The following is a 20,506-nucleotide window of genomic DNA, read 5'->3' as shown; positions in this document are numbered from 1 at the left end:
AGTTAAAGAGTTATAGGCACAAATCTAACAACAGTAAAACAAAGGCAAAAATAGCTAAAGAGTTAAGAACCCTCAAGATGAACGTGATGTTTTCTTTATAAAAAATAGGATTTAATTATAGAATAGAGGGAAGACTTTCAAATATAAGAACATAAGAACATAAGAAAGTTTACAAACAAGAGGAGGCCATTCAGCCCATCTTTCTCGTTTGGTTGTTAGTAGCTTATTGATCCCAGAATCTCATCAAGCAGCTTCTTGAAGGATCCCAGGGTGTCAGCTTCAACAACATTACTGGGGAGCTGGTTCTAGACCCTCACAATTCTCTGTGTAAAAAAGTGCCTCCTATTTTCTGTTCTGAATGCCCCTTTATCTAATCTCCATTTGTGACCCCTGGTCCTTGTTTCTTTTTTCAGGTCAAAGAAGTCCCCTGGGTTGACATTGTCTATACCTTTTAGGATTTTGAATGTTTGAATCAGATCGCCACGTAGTCTTCTTTGTTCAAGACTGAATAGATTCAATTCTTTTAGGCTGTCTGCATACGACATGCCTTTTAAACCCGGGATAATTCTGGTTGCTCTTCTTTGCACTCTTTCTAGAGCAGCAATATCCTTTTTGTCACGAGGTGACCAGAACTGAACACAATATTCTAGGTGAGGTCTTACTAATGCATTGTAGAGTTTTAACATTACTTCCCTTGATTTAAATTCAACACTTCTCACAATATATCCGAGCATCTTGTTGGCCTTTTTTATAGCTTCCCCACATTGTCTAGATGAAGACATTTCGGAGTCAACATAAACTCCTAGGTCTTCTATCTTTCTATATATTGAGCAAGTTATTATAACACAGGCACAGGCATTCTGCCTTTACCATATAAGGAGATTACAGAGGTATAGCATCAAGTGTAAATCGCCCTGGGTAAGGGTGTCTGCTAAAAACTAAATTATAGTAATCAAGTTGATACATCCAGCCTTGGTGTTTCTCAGAAACAAATTAACAGATGCATCCTGTTATTTAAGGGAACCACAACTACAAGCTAACCAGGAATTCACTTCTATTATTAACCCATGGATGAACTTCTGCTTGGGCAGATAATTTTATAAAAGACAATACAGACTCTGAGAGCATTGTTAGATTCAACAATACATGTGATTAATATTGTTATAATGTTTATATGATTAGAATCACAAATAATCACATATCTCATATCCTTACAGTTGCAACACAGGCAAATATAATAAAGTAATTTATAAAATATACAATAACCTACATAATAGGATATTTATAATATGTAATTAACACGTCCTATAAGATACTTTATAATAGCTTTATAAATTGACCTTGACATTTTCACAAAATATTGTTATAAGTGGGCAAATGACATGTTATATATTACATTATAAATACTGTTATAATCTATATTATGACATTTTTATAACATTTTGTAGCAGCAAAAAAACATGTTAAAAGTGTATTATAACAGTCTTATTATTTCTAATCATACTTTATAATGGTTAATCGCATAGCCAATAACATGTTTATAGATTGTTTATAACCACATATAACGGATACCTAAAGTGTTACCAAATACTTTAAATTCGGTTTTGAGAACATTTAATTTCTAGACCTCTCAGAACTACATTTCACACCATCAAACTGCATTTCCAGGTATATGTGAAGCCATCTTGAAGCAGGGAATGCAATTTAAAAGTTTTTAGAAAAGTGGAAAAAATGTAAAAAAAAAAAAAAAAAAAAAAAAAAAAACAATATACACACACCTTACGTAAACAGTTGTAGCAACACATGGGAACATGTAACACAAGTAAATAAAAAAGGTCCTTATGTACCCTTTAAGTTGTTGTTGTAGATATAAACTCAGATAACCTGTATTACCAATGTTGATTTGTTTGTAAAAGTTCCCTTGAGTGAACATAAAAGTTTGACATGAGGCAAAGACTTAAAATAATCTCTGGATGCAAAACACTTTAATGACTTTAAGCATAATATACATTCATTAAGATGTGTGGGTATTGAAAAAGTAACTATAGGTAGAAGGGGTGAGGATTTAAATAGGAAACTTTTACAATGCGCATGGGTGAAAGTACTCCATCTGTAGACGGAATTCCATCAAATCTGGGGAGGGGGCAATATAGAGCGAATCTTACTACGACCAAATCTCTATCACACTGCCCTAAACAAATACTGTAGAAATCATGGAGCTCCATCCATCAAAATGCGGCACATTTACAACGTGACAGCTGCTTGGTGCAAATAGAAATATGTGTATCTATTATATGATGAAGAGTTAACGGAAAGTGGGGTGGTACAGATCACGTGGGCTGTGATTAGAGACTAGTGACAGCCGTAAAGATACAGCAAACTTCCATGTATGTATACTACCCATTAATAAGAAGAAATCGTTTTGATTTGGTGTGGTAAAAAAACCCACTATCGAATCAATGGTGTGATCAAAACATTTTTTTAGAATGGGCTGTAGTAATACTTTAACAATAACAATGATTTGATTGAATCTTGTGCTGTTTAATTATCCAGTATATTTAATATTCAAAACACAACAAAATGCTTTTTTAAAATGATTTACTATAGTTGAACTCTTGTTGAAGTCTGATAGTATCCTGGAGATGTCATAAAGTGCCAAACCATTTACTACTATTAGTATCAATGTGGAACGTTATGATGCAATGAGGAAAAGCTACAGGAGCTGGGAATGATTAAAAAATAATACAACTGACACTTGTGTGTCTGTGCGGGGGAATCTGTTGCAAGAAGCACGTCTGTGTTTTTTTTTTCATACTGCAGTTGCAGCCAGGATTGTATTGTTTTGGTGTAATACAATTACAGTAGATGCCACTCTTTTGTTGAGGCTCTTCGGTTTGCTGGTGCTTTGTGAAATAGCCTGCCTGATTAATTTAACAACTGGCTGGGAAAAGAAACAACTAAATTGTGTGGAAACCAATCAAATAGCAAATCAACTTCGATTCAATTTAACCACACTCACCTGGTACTAATCACACAGAACCTCACCTAATTCAAACACCAACTTACAATGTTACTGAATGTAGTTAATTTAAAATTACCTGAAGCAGAAGCTTACCTATCTGCCTCAGACCCCAGTTACCTGTAGACTGACCACAAGTAGATTCACTCGGCTTAAATAGGTTCCAACCTCACTTTGCAAGGGAACTGGCAACAGCTACTAACTGCTCTAGAGACAATACTTTCACATTGTTTGCCCTTTATACCGGACTACCAGGTTTAGAAATGTGTTCTGTGAAGGGATTTCGGGACCATGCTTTGTGCTGAGCTTGCTTGTATGCGCGACTGCCAGGTGATGTCCAAACATGATCTCAATAATTTACTGAACTTTCTTGCTGCAACCTACATACAGCTTGTGTATAAAATAAGCAAACAAATATAAGACTTTAGTTCTCGCTCAGTAGTGCAATGAACAGATTGTAAGTGTACAACTCCTTTGGTACACACTGTTGGTACCTTCCATCTGCAAGAATAGAAGCTTGACAATCTTGGAGGTTGAAATCCTGTACATTTCGAACCACTGTCTTCCTCAATTTGCAATGAAATTGAGCAACACAGCTGACAATACTTATGTTGGTTGCATCATTTTTAGCAGATTTGACCCAAATGTATTGTTTATTGCAATTGGAACCAACTACCTGCTTTAATAAAAAAAAAGTTTGAAATAATTTCAATGAGCATTTTTTAAATTGTAAGCTCAACAGTTACAAAGTAACCTGGAGTTTATCTTGCGTGTCCACAGTGTATCTAAAGCAAAGGGTTCTGTGTGAAGTAATTTATTCCAAAGTGATATGATTTATAATTAGCACTATTTCATTAAAATAATGACACCATATACAAAATACATTTTTAATCGGATTCAGAATCAATGACTATTTAAAAAAAACAAAACACTTTTCCTTTCATTTTACTTTCACCACTAAAGTTTATGCAGTCCTGTTTGAATGTTGCCATACAGTTGCCATACGTCCTAATATACAATCCCATGGTGAGATATTACTATTAGAAAAAAATAACAAATACATACTTTATTATTACTCAATCAGGGTTCTTAAAATGATATATATATATATATATATATATATATATATATATATATATATATATATATATATATATATATATATATATATATATAACTCACAGTGCAAGAGCTATTAAAGTGAATATACGTTTTCTTCATTTGCTAGCCATGTTTGCTTCACACTTGTCATGGATTGGCCAGCATTAGACAGTTTGGGTTGGGTCAGTGCTAGGCACAAACTCTGTGATTACGGCCCCAGATGATGTATAGATAAAAAGGAGCTCTCTAAAAACCAGCATCAAAAGATATAAACCATCTCCCAAAAATGCAAATACTTGGTAGATATGAAAAACTGAAGGGAATTGCTGAAACATTTCAAATAACTTTGTGTGTTTAATATGTGTGGGTAGGTGTGTAGCCTAAGAACTTGCTAACAGCAATAAAAACAAGTTCATCCATGCAAGTCTCCATCTGTTTCTAGTTTTCAACAGTTATATGATTCAAAAGAAGCAATTGACAAGTGGCAACACAAATAAAGGTATAACTTGCTCATGCATGCTGCGTTGGTTTGATAATTATTATTATTATTTATTTCTTAGCAGACGCCCTTATCCAGGGCGACTTACAATCGTGAGCAAATACATTTCAAGTGTTACAATACAAGTAATACAATAAGAGCAAGAAATACAGTAACTTTTGTTCAAGCAAAGTACAAGTGAGACAAACCACAATTCAATAATACAGCAGATAATAGTGATAGTTACATAAGGATATGATTAAATGCAAAATAGTACAGGTTAAACACTTGGCAGATTACAGTATTCTGAAGTACGGGATTAAAAGCAGTAAAATAGGGGGCAGATAAGAGCAAAATAAAGCATATTTAAATGAAGGGTGATAGTGTCCCAGGATACAAACAGAGGAGTTCTACAGGTGCTGTTTGAAGAGGTGAGTCTTAAGGAGGCACCGGAATGTGGTCAGGGACTGGGCAGTCCTGACATCTGTAGGAAGGTCATTCCACCATTGCGGAGCAAGGGTGGAGAAGGAGCGGGCTCTGGGGGCGGGGGAGCGTAGCGGAGGTAGAGCCAGTCTTCTAGTGAAGGCGGAGCGGAGAGGTCGAGTGGGGGTGTAGGGAGAGATGAGGGTCTGGAGGTAGCTGGGAGCAGTCTGGTCAAGGCATCTGTAGGCTAGTACAAGAGTCTTGAACTGGATGCGAGCGGTGATCGGGAGCCAGTGGAGTGAGCGGAGTAGTGGAGTAGCGTGGGCGAAGCGAGGCAGAGAGAACATCAGACGGGCAGCAGAGTTCTGGATGAGCTGGAGCGGACGGGTGGCGGACGCAGGGAGGCCAGCCAGGAGGGAGTTGCAGTAGTCTAGGCGGGAGAGTACCAGGGCCTGGACCAGGAGCTGGGTAGCGTAGTTGGTGAGGAAGGGTTGGATTCTTCAGATGTTGCTCAGGAAGAATCGGCAAGTGCGTGCCAGAGTGGAGATGTGCTGGGAATAAGAGAGGCAGGGGCCCAGGGTGACTCCGAGGTTCTTAGCGGAGGAAGAGGGAGAGAGTGTGGTAGATTCCAGAGGAACAGAGATAGAGATATCAGAGGAGGGGGAGGAGGGAAAGAAAAGGAGGTCAGATTTAAAGAGGTTGATTAGGAATCATGCCCATGGCTACAATCAAATTGACGCAGCATGCATGAGCAAGTTATACTTTTGTTTGTGTTGCCACTTGTCAGTTGCTTCTTTTGTACTCACAAAGCACTTCTATTGTTAATTCCTGAGGTTTTTCCATCACGCAGCCCTTGCTCCTGTTCTGTGAATTAGGATATTATGTTCCTAATTTTTTTCGAAATTGTAACTGTGTTGAAATACACTTTATTTTAATATTTATTTAAAAGGTTTTCTTTTTTTAAAGGCATGTTCAAAACACTTGCCAAGTAGTGCCAGCTATAGCTATAACTATGGCTGGTTGTGTGTGTGTAGCACACCTGTCTGTCTGATCTGTATTCCCTGCTTGGAGACTGCTTAAAAAAATACTGTATTGTCTAGCTGGTTACCTGCAATTGAGCATAGTGCATTTAATAGTCGTAGATCGTGAGTAGCATTAGCGATAACAGACCCAGGCTTGTTCTATTCAGTGAAAGAGGCATTTGTTGCCATAGAAAGGTCTATTTTGGGATCAAAGAAAAGGTATGTTTCTTACTTGGCATGCCTGTGGGGGACTGTCACAAAGACGGCCGGAGTGGGTGGCGTCAGACCAGAAACAGGAACACAAACGACAGAGAGATGGGGTTTTGGTGAGGCTGAACGCGTGATCGCGTTCAGCATTTAATAAACAGAACAGAAAATAAAAGGTTGGAACAGACAAAAACACTGGACACGGCACTACACGCCAAAATAAATAGACAAACAAAACGGACTACACAGACAAACGGTGCACGGAGACAAACAAACACGGTGAGTGAAAACACTTAACTATTCTTCTTCTTATTATTATTACCTCCGTCTCCAATCCCGTTCTCCACTCACTGAACACCTAACCACAAGTGACTAAAACGTGCATCTATATATACTGTTGTGCTGGGATTCAATTACTAATTAATTACTCACTTGAATCCCAGCACGTGAATTCATTACGTGCAACCCCGTGCCACACATTATATTTTAAATGCACGTGCGTGATGTGCAATCCCGTGCCTAACTATAAATCTACACTTTTTAAATACACGTGAAACACAGACCCGTTTATATCCCGTGTACCAATGACTATACACCAACATTTACACACGCAACATACAACACAAAACACACAATTGCACACAGGGGCGGGGCACATTGCCACAGGGACAAGCCAAAGGGGCAATTTTAAAATCACACAAAACAAAAAATCACCACTTAAGAGATGAACTCTGCATCACAGCCAAACTTCTGAGAAATGTAATCTAGTGACAACAGGGCATGTCAGTTTCTCCTTTAGAAAATTGAACACCGCTACCTCCGTGATTTAATCCAATCCAAATCGGTCATGTCAATGTGTGACGGGGTATGCCCGTCCCTATGTTTATTTTGTATTTTGTATTATTATTATTATTGTGAATTGTGTTTTCTTATGATTTATTTGTTTTGTGTTTGATTTTAAAAATGGTGTTTTGTTTTGCAGCATGGATGGGGTTAAAATTCATCATCCAGCTAAACACGTGCGTAATGTGGCCATCTCCAAATTAATTAAGTGATTACGAATTTACAGATGGCCAAGTATACAGACGTGCTCAAATTTGTTGGTACCCTTACAGCTTATTGAAATAATGCTTCATTCCTCCTGAAAAGTGATGAAATTAAAAGCTATTTTATCATGTATACTTGCATGCCTTTGGTATGTCATAGAATAAAGCAAAGAAGCTGTGAAAAGAGATGAATTATTGCTTATTCTACAAAGATATTCTAAAATGGCCTGGACACATTTGTTGGTACCCCTTAGAAAAGATCATAAATAATTGGATTATAGTGATATTTCAAACTAATTCGTTTCTTTAATTAGTATCACACATGTCTCCAATCTTGTCATCAGTCATTCAGCCTATTTAAATGGAGAAAAGTAGTCACTGTGCTGTTTGGTATCATTGTGTGCAACACACTGAACATGGACCAGAGAAAGCAAAGGAGAGAGTTGTCTGAGGAGATCAGAAAGAAAATAATAGACAAGCATGGTAAAGGTAAAGGCTACAAGACAATCTCCAAGCAGCTTGATGTTCCTGTGACAACAGTTGCAAATATTATTAAGAAGTTTAAGGTCCATGGAACTGTAGCCAGCCTCCCTGGGCGCGGCCGCAAGAGGAAAATCGACCCCAGATTGAACAGAAGGATAGTGCGAATGTTAGAAAAAGAACCAAGGATAACTGCCAAAGAAGTACAAGCTGAACTCCAAGGTGAAGGTACGTCAGTTTCTGATCGCACCATCCGTCGCTTTTTGAGCGAAAGTGGGCTCCATGGAAGAAGACCCAGGAGGACTCCACTTTTGACAGAAAAACATAAAAAAGCCAGACTGGAATTTGCTAAAATGCATATTGACAAGCCACAATCCTTCTGGGAGAATGTCCTTTGGACAGATGAGTCAAAACTGGAGCTTTTTGGCAAGTCACATCAGCTCTATGTTCACAGACGAAAAAATGAAGCTTTCAAAGAAAAGAACACCATACCTACAGTGAAACATGGAGGAGGCTCGGTTATGTTTTGGGGCTGCTTTGCTGCGCCTGGCACAGGGTGCCTTGAATCTGTGCAGGGCACAATGAAATCTCAAGACTATCAAGGCATTCTGGAGCGAAACGTACTGCCCAGTGTCAGAAAGCTCTATCTCAGTCACTGGGCATGGGTCCTCCACCAGGATAATGACCCAAAACACACAGCTAAAAGCACCCAAGAATGGATAAGAACAAAACATTGGACTATTCTGAAGTGGCCTTCTATGAGTCCTGATCTGAATCCTATCGAACATCTATGGAAAGAGCTGAAACTTGCAGTCTGGAGAAGGCACCCATCAAACCTGAGACAGCTGGAGCAGTTTGCTCAGGAAGAGTGGGCCAAACTACCTGTTAACAGGTGCAGAAGTCTCATTGAGAGCTACAGAAAACGTTTGATTGCAGTGATTGCCTCTAAAGGTTGTGCAACAAAATATTAGGTAAGCGGTCCCATCATTTTTGTCCATGCCATTTTCATTTGTTTTATTATTTACAATATTATGTTGAATACAAAATCAAAAGCAAAGTCTGATTTCTATTAAATATGGAATAAACAATGGTGGATGCCAATTACTTTTGTCAGTTTCAAGTTATTTCAGAGAAAATTGTGCATTCTTCGTTTTTTGTGGAGGGGTACCAACGAATTTGATCACGTCTGTATATTAAAAGCGGTGGTGGAGAGTAGGAGAGTGAACGAAAAAGTTGATGAAGAGAACTAACTATAAGACGACAATTGCTACGTGTGCTGGATTTGTACCAGCACGGTACTTGTTTTATTTTCTATATGTTTGTTTGTTTGGCCATTGAGCCCTTTTGTTTATGTGTTTAGTGTTTTGTTTATTTATTTAATAAATACAAATGCATTTACGTCTCACCCCGCAGTACTTCGTTGTGTGTATTTCCTGGCCTGATGTCACCCACCCAGCCATCTTGTGACAGTGTCACAGATGACCTTTGGTAAAGTTGACAAGTATTTCTGGGGTTGGGCCTTGAAAGGGGGCAGAGGCAACAAATCATTAAATGGAACACGGCACGCAAAGCAAAAGGAAAAGTTGGAGGCATTCAGTGCCGTTGTACAATGTAGTTTTACTGCTAATAAACTTCCTGGTTTGTCATTAACAGGGCACTCTGTGGTCAGAACACCAGTGTCACTGCCTAGTGAAATAAAGGTCCACGTGTGGGTTCACTAGACACCCTCTGCTTTCGTGGTACTCGGAGGAGGTCAGTGTCAGGTAAGTTTGCCACTTTTATTGTATTTCTCATTTTACAGCTTCAGAGAAATGCTTTCAGAGGTTTTTTTTTAAAAGAACGGCTTATAATGATCGTGTGTTGTATTTTATATCTTTTTGGTTTTGTTTTTCATAAGAACATAACAACATAAGAAAGTTTACAAACGAGAGGAGGCCATTAAGCCCATCTTGCTTGTTTGGTTGTTAGTAGCTTATTGATCCCAGAATCTCATCAGGCAGCTTCTTAAAGGATCCCAGGGTGACAGCTTCAGCAACATTACTGGGGAGTTGGTTCCAGACCCTCACAATTCTCTGTGTAAAAAAAGTGCCTCCTATTTTCTGTTCTGAATGCCCCTTTATCTTATCTCCATTTGTGACCCCTGGTCCTTGTTTCTTTTTTTAGGTCGAAAAAGTCCCCTGGGTCGACATTGTCTATACCTTTTAGGATTTTGAATGTTTGAATCAGATCACTGCGTAGCCTTCTTTGTTCAAGACTGAATAGATTCAATTCTTATAGCCTTTCTGCATACGACATGGCTTTTTAACAAGGGATAATTCTGGTTGCTCTTCTTTGCACTCTTTCTAGAGCAGATATATCCTTTTTGTAATGAGGTGACCAGAACTGAACACAATATTCTAGGTAAGGTCTTACTAATGCATTGTAAAGTTTTAACATTACTTCCCTTGATTTAAATTCAACACTTCTCACAATATATGCGAGCATCGTGTTGGCCTTTTTTTATAGCTTCCCCACATTGTCTAGAGGAAGACGTTTCTGAGACAACATAAACTCCTAGGTCTTTTTCATAGTTCCCTTCTTCAATTTCAGTATCTCCCTGTGACAAAGAGAGAGTGAACTCTTGTTTTAGATCTCCCGTCCGACCGGTGAGGACGCTGGGGAGGAGGAGCAGGCAGAGCCGTGGTGCGCAACGACACAGACCCGGTCGGGAAGCGCGGTGGCAATCGCGCATTGGCTGACGTCGGTTGCCCTCGCTGACCAATGGGGATGGGACGGGGCGTACAAAAGGGGGCGTGGCCCAGGGTTCTGTTCCTTCTGGCAAGGTACAGTGTGTGTGTGAGAGAGAGAGAGAGAGAGAGAGAGAGAGCATTTTATTGCAGGATATACGAGCAGGGAAATAAATAAACGGAAAGGAATAAGAAGAGTTATTATTGTGTGTGTGTGGATATACCTGCTAACCCCTTCACCCTTTGTCTGTCCATAGAGCACTGACGGGACGCTCCGGGAATACTTTGGAGGAGTGCGGACCCGGAAGTGCCGGACTGTTTAGAGTGGTTCATCTCGCTGGGATTTTTGTTTGTGGATTAAAAACCCGGAGTTTTACCAACAAAACCTGGACTGGTCTAACGATCTTTTACACCACACCCTCAGCCAACCTGTCACACTCCCATATGATATTTATAATGCACATTTTTATTGCCTGCATGCAGTACTTTACACTTTTCTCTATTAAATTTCATTTGCCATGTGTCTGCCCAATTCTGAATGCTGTCTAAATCATTTTGAATGGCCTTTGCTGCTGCAATAGTGTTTGCCACTCCTCCTATTTTTGTCTTGTCTGCAAATTTAATAGGTTTGCTTACTATACCAGAATCTAAATCATTAAGTCCGGCCTATTGAAGGTAAGGATTTTGAAGGCGCTGGGGCGCTAGTATATCCACACTTCATTATCAAGGGGCAATTACTGTATAGGGTAAACCCTGCCCCGGGCACAGGGCAGCCTGTGACACAATTGACAGTTCCCCAGGCTTGTCAGCCCGAGGTCATAACGCTGGCGCATGATATCCCTTTTGCGGGGCACCTCAGAGCTGATAAAATGGGAGAACGCATATTTGCTCATTTTTATTGAGTAGGGATTAATAGTCAAGTGTCAAAATATATAGCCACATGACCATGCTGCCCGCGAGTAGCGCTGGGTCGAGCGCGCCCCGCCCCTTTGGTCCCAATGCCAATAATTTCCACTCCCTTTGAGCGCATTGCAGTTGACATAGTGGGCCCTTTGCTACCTTCTGATTCCGGGTATACGCATAGATTAGTAGTGGTAGATTACACCGTGTAACAATTTTTTTTTTTTTTTGTTCCTGGGTAATAAGTGTTATTTCCTAATTGCTTATGTCTCAAAATATAGAAAATGGCTATTATTCCCCACAAACTTTGCTTTTGTGACCAAGACAGTGATATTTTGAAATTTACCTATTTTCCAGAACATTCCAGATAGATTCAGTGCTAAGTAAACTTGGAGTAACTTCTAGAACTTTCCAGTAATATAAATAGTAGTATAAATACAGGGGCCTTAAGCCCACCAGTTCAGTTTAGTTCCAGCTGCCTAAGTGGATACATATCTGCATTTTTCTGAGATGGCATTAAGGTCATAGGAGACTTCAAAATGGTGGCATTCCTGATGGGTCTCCAAGGCAGTTTTACCAAGTTTCCCAGCTATCTTTGCCTTTGGGACAGCAGGGACACCAAGGCACACTACCACAGGCGGGACTGGCCACAGAGGACCGAGTTCTCTGTGGGGAGGAACAACGTCAAGTGGGAGCCACTGGTAGACCCCCGGAAGGTGCTGATGCCACCACTGCACATCAAATTGGGCCTTATGAAACAATTTGTCAGAGCTCTAGATAAGGAGTCGGCAGCCTTCAAGTACCTTCAAGACTTCTTCCCTAAGCTGTCTGAGGCAAAGGTCAAAGCCGGTGTCTTCGTCGGACCACAGATAAAGAAGATCCTGGAGTGCAATGAATTCCCCAAGAAGCTCACTAGTAAGGAGAAAGCGGCTTGGAACAGCTTTGTCGCAGTGGTTCGGGGCTTCCTGGGCAATCACAAGGCCGAAAACTATGTGGAGCTGGTTGAGACTCTGGTGAAGAACTACGGCACAATGGGCTGTAGGATGTCCCTCAAAGTCCATATCCTTGATGCTCATCTTGATAAATTCAAGGAGAACATGGGAGCGTACTCGGAGGAGCAAGGCGAGCGCTTCCACCAGGATATACTGGGCTTTGAACGCCGCTACCAAGGACAGTATAACGAGAACATGATGGGAGACTACATTTGGGGGCTGATTCGTGAAAGTGATTTACAGTATAATCGTAAATCTCAAAAAACTACTCACTTCTAAATCTTTTGTAGTCATTTTTGTATTACTTTAGCATAAATACATGTTAATTTGGATTCATATGTTGTTTTTTTCTGACTTTATGTGAACGAAAAGACACAAATTTGCCCGTTTTCTCATTGGAAATAGGTAAATTTCAAAATATCACTGTCCTGGTCACAAAAGCAAAGTTTGTGGGGAATAATAGCCATTTTCTATACTTTTGAGGCATAAGCAATTAGGAAATAACACTTCCTACCCAGGAACAAAAATTGTGTTACATTATGTAAAGCGATACCCGGAGGCAGTTCCATTGAAGTCCACTAGTGGAGCTGCAATAACCAAAGAACTAGTGCAGATTATGTCTAGAGTAGGGATCGATACGAGTGCAAGTGAAATACAAAATACTACAGATTGGATTAAGTGCAAGTTAAAGTGAATTAAAGGCAGAGTGCTATATTGTCCAGAAGGGAAGAGTTGAGTTTTACAGGTGTTGTCTGAAGAGGTGTGTCTTGAGGAGGCACCGGAAGGTAGTCAGGGGCTGGGCAGTCCTGACATCAGTAGGAAGGTCGTTCCACCACTGCGGGGTGAGGGTGGAGAAGGAGTGGGCTCTGGAGGCAGGGTAGCATAGGAGGAGGTACAGCCAGTCTTCTAGTGCAGGCGGAGCTGAGAGGTCAGGTGGGGGTGTAGGGAGAGATGAGGGTCTGGAGGTAGCTGGGTGCAGTCTGGTCAAGGCATCCAGGGAGGTTAAGTGACTTGCTCAGGGTCACACAATAAGTCAGTGGTTGAGGTGGGATTTGAACCGGGGACCTTCTGGTTACAAGCCCTTTTCTTTAACCTCTGGACCACACAGCCTCCTCTGTATTGTATATTGATGATGTGGTTATTTACAGCTCTACCTGGCGAGAGCACCTCAACACCTCAACCTATATATAAGTAAAAAGATGCTCCCTGGGGGCGTAACTACTCTGTCATAGAGGAATGTCTGGCCATTAAATGGGCCTCTCAGACCTTACGCTACTAACTACTGGGGCATTCATTCAATCTCGTCACTGACCACACCCCACTCAGATGGTTAAGCACGGTGATGGATAGCAACTCCTGGATGACTCTGGTATCTGCAACCCTTCATGTATTTCATGACACACAGTGCAGGGAAAGATCACCAAAATGCGGATTAATTTTCTGGGGAAGGGGATGAAATGGAGAAAGTAGATTCAGCTGAGTGTTCCTTTGGCTCCACTCTGAGCGGTGGGATATGTGACAGAGAGCGAATGAATCCTAATCAACAATGTCCCTCCCGACCTGTGAGGGCATTGTATAACCAGAGCAGAGTGCCCCCTAATGGATGGTTCGGCAGTTCATTCCAGGATCATTCGGAAGCAGGCCACCCAAGAAGGGGGCGGGGCAACGGTACCAAAAGTCAGCGCCTTAATGCGGTAGGTGATGTGTCAGTCCCGGATTGGAGGAGACGTGATTGGCCGTACCACTGAAAGAGGGTGTGACGGAAGGTATTAGGGTAAGTGGCCCCAGTGATCTGTCTCTCCATTATGGTTACAGACTGACAGTGAGTAATAAAGAGAAACTGTGAGTGTTTAGTGTTGTACTGTCTGTGTCTTGTTTGTCACTGTAGACTGTTAAAGATCCGGGAGCTATCGCTGTCAAGCCAGCATTAAACCTGGACTGCACTGTACCACTGTAAAGCACTCGTTTCACATTCATAACACCACTTATGTATATTTGTAGTATAGTTACTATAGTTTTTGTTTTTATCTATCAAGGACTTGTAAGGACACAGCAATAAAAGCAAATGTAAAGTTTATATACCTGCCATATCTTTCCATTGTTTAGTACTGTAATTAAAAAATAAAAATTAATTTGTACCTCTACCTCCAAATTGTACCACTGTCTTATGCAAAAAAAACATTCCATTATCTCAAATGACCATCTATAAATTCTCCTATCTATGTACCATTATCAACCAAACCAATAGCTATTGTTTCTTACATCCAGTAATCGATATAAGCTTCAAACTACAAATGCATTAAAAAAAATCTACAGGTAATCTCTGTGCTGGGAATGTTTTTTTTCTTTCTTGATCTTTTTCTTAATCTGTTTTAATAGAGCTGTGTACTGTAACCCATTGTAGCCTAGCAGTAGATTGTAAAGTTTCATTTTCCCAAGGCTTTTTTGATTTCTTCTAAAGAGGCATAATTACACTAGTCCTATTTTGAGGTAAGATGTCTGGAGGGTTGGGGCGTAGTGAATACAGACTGTATTGCTGTTTTAATAAAACAAACTGCAAGCATTCTTGTGCCAAATCAAACATACAGCCTATTTGAGTGCCACCCTGTTTTTTTATTAAAAGGAAAAAAAGATAGCATTTCATATTTGTATGTTCAATATCATAAACGCAGTTATTTAACATTGTTAGATTGAGTTTGTTAATGATGCAATCTTTGTACCTTTGAACAGTTGCTGAGTGAATATGATTGAATAACAGACTTTGAAATGTTAATAGAGAAACTTCATAGCTTCACTGCACTTCACTTCTGAACTGTAACACAGATACTTCACAGCTTCACTGCATTTCACTATTGAACTGTAACACCGTTACTTCACAGCTTCACTGCACTTTACTTCTGAACTGTAATAGAGATACTTCACAGCTTCACTGCACTTCACTATTGAACTGTATTAGAGATACTTCACAGCTTCACTGCACTTCACTTCTGAACTGTAATAGAGGTACTTCACAGCTTCACTGCACTTCACTTCTAAACGTACTAGAGATACTTCACAGCTTATATAAATTGACCTTGACATTTTCACAAAATATTGTTATTAGTGGGGAAATGACATGTTATATATTACATTATGGATACTGTTATAATCTATATTATGACATTTTATAACATTTTATAGCAACAAAAAACATGTTAAAAGTGTATTATAACAGTCTTATTATTTCTAATCATACTTTATAATCGTTAATCACATAGCCAATAACATGTTTATAGATTGTTTATAACCACATATAACGGATACCTAAAGTGTTACCAAATACTTTAAATTCGGTTTTGAGAACATTTAATTTCTAGACATTTCACAACTACATTTCCCACCATCCTCCTGAGGATGATGGGAAATGTAGTTCTGAGAGGTCCACACGGGTACATGTGAAGCCATATTGAAGCAGGGAATGCAATTTAAAAGTTTTTTAAAAAGTGGTAAAAATGTAAAAAAAAAAAAAAAACAAAAACAATATACACACACCTTACATAAACAGTTATAGCAACGCATGGGAACATGTAACACAATTAAATAAAAAAGGTCCTTATGTACCCTTTAAGTTGTTGTTGTAGATAAGATAACCTGTATTACCAATGTTGATTTATTTGTAAAAGTTCCCTTGAGTGAACATAAAAGTTTGATATGAGGCAAAGACTTAAAATAATCTCTGGTTGCAAAACACTTTAATGACTTTAAGCATAATATACATTCATTAAGATGTGTGGGTATTGAAAAAGTAACTATAGGTAGAAGGGGTGAGGATTTAAATAGGAAACTTTTACAATGTGCATGGGTGAAAGTACTCCATCTGTAGACGGAATTCCATCAAATCTGGGGAGGGGGCAATATAGAGCGAATCTTACTACGATCAAATCTCTATCACACTGCCCTAAACAAATACTGTAGAAATCATGGAGCTCCATCCATCAAAATGCGGCACATTTACAACGTGACAGCTGCTTGGTGCAAATAGAAATATGTGTATCTATTATATGATGAAGAGTTAACGGAAAGTGGGGTGGTACAGATCACGTGGGCTGTGATTAGAGACTAGTGACAGCCGTAAAGATACAGCAAACTTCCATGTATGTATACTACTCATTAATAAGAAGAAATCGTTTTGATTTGGTGCGGTAAAAAAAAACACTATCGAATCAATGGTGAGATCGAAACTTTATTTTAGATTGGGCTGTAGTTACACTTTAACAATAACAATGATTTGATTGAATCTTGTGCTGTTTAATTATCCAATTAATTATCCAATTAATTAATTATTATTCAAAACACAACAAAATGCTTTTTTTAAATGATTTACTATAGTTGAACTCTTGCTGAAGTCTGGTAGTTTCCTGGAGATGGCATAAAGAGCCAAACCATTTACTACTACTAGTATTATTATTATTATTTATTTCTTAGCAGACGTCCTTATCCAGGGCAACTTACAATTGTTACAAGATATCACATTATTTTTTTTTTTCATACAATTACCCATTTATACAGTTGGGTTTTTACTGAAGCAATCTAGGTAAAGTACCTTGCTCTAGGGTACAGCAGCAGTGTCCCCCAGCAGGGATTGAACCCTCGACCCTCCGGTCAAGAGTCCAGAGCCCTAACCACTACTCCACACAGCTGCCCTACTAGTATCAATGTGGAACATTATGATGCAATGAGGAAAAGCTACAGGAGCCGGGATTGATTAAAAAATAATACAACTGACACACGTGTGTCTGTGCGGGGGAATCTGTTGCAAGAAGCACGTCTGTGTTTTTTTTTCATACTGCAGTTGCAGCCAGGTTTGTATTGTTTTGGTGTAATACAATTACAGTAGATGTCGCTTATGAACAACTTCTCGGTTCCCAGCAAAAAGTTGTTATTAACCAAAAGTTGCCAATAAGCGAAAAGCCCCCGTTTTCAAGTGTATTTATATGGAACAACGCTATATATTGTAGTTGTACAAATATGGCACTGAAATACATGTGTTTTAAATGTTACAGTGTTAAGAAATGAACATGAGAAACACAAAAAAGGCTTAAATAGCACTACACAACGATGTGTTACAATTGACCTTACAATGAGTAAAGCAAACATAAAAAAATATGTGTTGTACTATGGCAAAGTGGTTATGTGGGTACAGGTGCAGGAGTGTTGCAGTGAGTCATGAAACAAACAAGGAGGATTATAATTCAGTTGGAAAGGTACTTTTTTTATTATATCCAGGTCTGGTGACCAAATAACACAACAATGTGGATTGGACGGCGTAAATAACAAGGGGTTACAGTCCCAAATAATAAACACAAATATCCACCCAACAATAATACTAACACAGTCACCAGTCCTGGGTGCGTGCAGTAGTGCTCGTGGTGGGTGATACAGTTTATTAATGACAATCGTGCAGTGCTGTTCCAGGTTAGTGCTGGCCCTTGGCGACAGCTCTGGAATCGTGTTTAGCCATCTAGCAATATACAAAACAAGACAATTACAGACAAACAAAACAAAACACTCACAAATGTTTTTTTTCTCTCTCACAGGGTTTCTCACAGTCCTTACAGTTCAAATGTTTAAACCAAACAAAGGAACAAAGGGGTCACACATGATCCCTTTGTAAATGAGTGCAATCGCCTCTCCAATCTGCGGCTGCCACGTCGTTTTCCTTCTGTGTCAATGCGTTCTTGCAAAGGAGTCTGGCCTTCATCCAGGCTGAACAACTTCCTGACCCTGGGAAAGAACTGTCAGACCAGCCTGTCCAAAGAACTCTGTTCTCGCTGCTTAGCGCCCTCACAGGTCGGGAGGGAGATTTACAACCAAGAATCATTGTATTTCTGTCACGTGTACTTACAAACAATTCTAAAGTACACACTTTTAAAATAAGAAATTGTCCAACGTTGTCTACTTTTTACAATGTACCACCTCCCGCTGTAAATCCATCTCAATTTTGCTTGCAGCTTTGTAGCCAGTTTCAAAGCCTCAATTCTGACTCAGTTCACCAGAAATATGCAGTTGCGAAGTCAGTGTGTTATAAAACCAGCATGAAGTACGCACATAACACATTAAAGTCTATGGGACGGGATCGGTTCCTGAGAAAATGTTATTAATAACGTAAAGTTGTCTTTATCAGGGTTGCTAATAACTGGCATCTTCTGTACTTGTGTGGTTTTTGCTTAGTGCTTTGTAAAGCGATGTCCTGAAATAAGGGAGCAGTGCTTCCTGGTTAGAATTAAGACTTTTGTTTATTATCCGAGATATTATTTAAATGTTTTGTGTCTGGTATATGTTCACTGTGTAGCCTAATCATCAATGCTTAAAAAATGAATCCATTTTGGGAGTTAAAATATACATTTCACGTTTAAAAGCAAAATGTATAATTTAGAGATTAAATATGACACATTGCTAAAACATGGCTTCTCTTATATACTATTATATTATTTGAGGATCATCTCTACCCCTGGTTGTGGCGGAGTGTCCCGCCTCTATTTATTATTATAACAGCGCCGCATATTTCTTATTATTTATAATTTAAAACCCTGTGAGGATGAGTGGCTGATCAGCTACTGATTATTTAACTAGCTGACAGTCGCGCATCCTTACCAAACGCGTGCAGACTGTGGCCGAGCAGTAATAAGATAATTAACAGCTAGTTAACCCCTCGGCCAGAGTATAAGAACCTGCAGCTGTCCTTGCTGCAGGGTTGGGGTGTACAGAGAGGAGGTACAGGGAGATAGAGAGGAGACAGAATATAAAAACAATTGCTAAAACGTGCTGGATTAGCCAGCACAACACTTACTTGTTTGTCTGTTTATTCATTTGGCCCTTGTGCCCTTTTGTTTATGTTTTGTTGTTTGTTTAAATCTTTTGTTTTTAGTTTGTTTATTTAATAAATCCACGCTGAGTGCCGTTGCATTCAGCTTCACCCGCCCATCCATTGTTTTGATTCAGTTACTTCCTGGTCCGTGACGTCACCACACCTCACCACTGCGAGCCATCCTGCCACACTGGTATATAACTGTATCAATTCATCAACAAAGTCCTCCTGTAGATCATTGTGATACCTCACTTGTAATCTGTGGGCAGCCGTGCCTAGTTCATCATTAGACAGAGACATTAGGTTTATCAAAAAACTGAAGTGGGCGCATGTTTCTCTGTATGTGTCGTGCCTGTGTTTTAACTCAGTGTTCAATTTGTCAATCATAGCAAAAAACACCTCACCACGAAATTTGTCTCTTCCTGACAAAATGTGGTCTGGCTCCACTGACTCATCTGATTGACGTTTTCTCTTTATATGTCAACTCTTCTCGCCCTTGAACTCTTGTGACACGTTATCTGACATGTCCTTTGCTTTTTCCTCAAATGTGCAAAAACTGCATACGCAGGTCCTCAACAAAATCAATGAGGGAGCTTACTAAGTTCACTGCTGTTACCAGGTCTAGATCTACAGCTTGGAGGGCAACGCTAGTGGACTGAAAGCGTTGAAGTACTGTATTCCAAAATATGCATAGAACGGCCGTTTCTAGCTTTGTCATTTTATTGAAAAGGGACTGCGCATCAGCGCGTGTGCTAGAATTCTGTGTTGTATCATCTGAAAGGTTTTTCAAGGACTCCTGCATATTTGCATAATACAGGGAAAGGGCTTTGGTGGCCTGTGCATGAGCTGACCATCGTGTGTCAGACAGGTCTTTAAGTGTCTCCACACGCTTGTTTTTGTTTGGGTCAAGTCCATCTTTGATCAATTTCCAGCGGCGGGGTGACGCAGAGTAGAAATTGAAGAGTGACTGAATAACGCGGAAAAAATTGTTTGCCTCCGTGCAGCAATCCACTCTGCTCATTCCCACTAAACTTAGAGAGTGAGCTGCACAGTGAACCCAGTCTGCTAGAGGATTCACCTCTTGTATGCGCGATCTCAATCCCTTATACGTTCCGGACATGTTACTGGCATTGTCAAAACACTGTCCTCTACAGTTCATGCTCTCTAAAACGTTTGTGACTGACTGAAAAAGTGATTCACCCTTGTGGCTAATGATTGGTAGAAATTTCAGGAAACGTTTGTAAATCTGGCCCTCCTGTGACACG

Source organism: Acipenser ruthenus, chromosome 53 (assembly GCF_902713425.1).
Source record: "Acipenser ruthenus chromosome 53, fAciRut3.2 maternal haplotype, whole genome shotgun sequence".
NCBI lineage: Eukaryota > Metazoa > Chordata > Actinopteri > Acipenseriformes > Acipenseridae > Acipenser > Acipenser ruthenus.
This window is presented reverse-complemented; position numbering follows the sequence as displayed.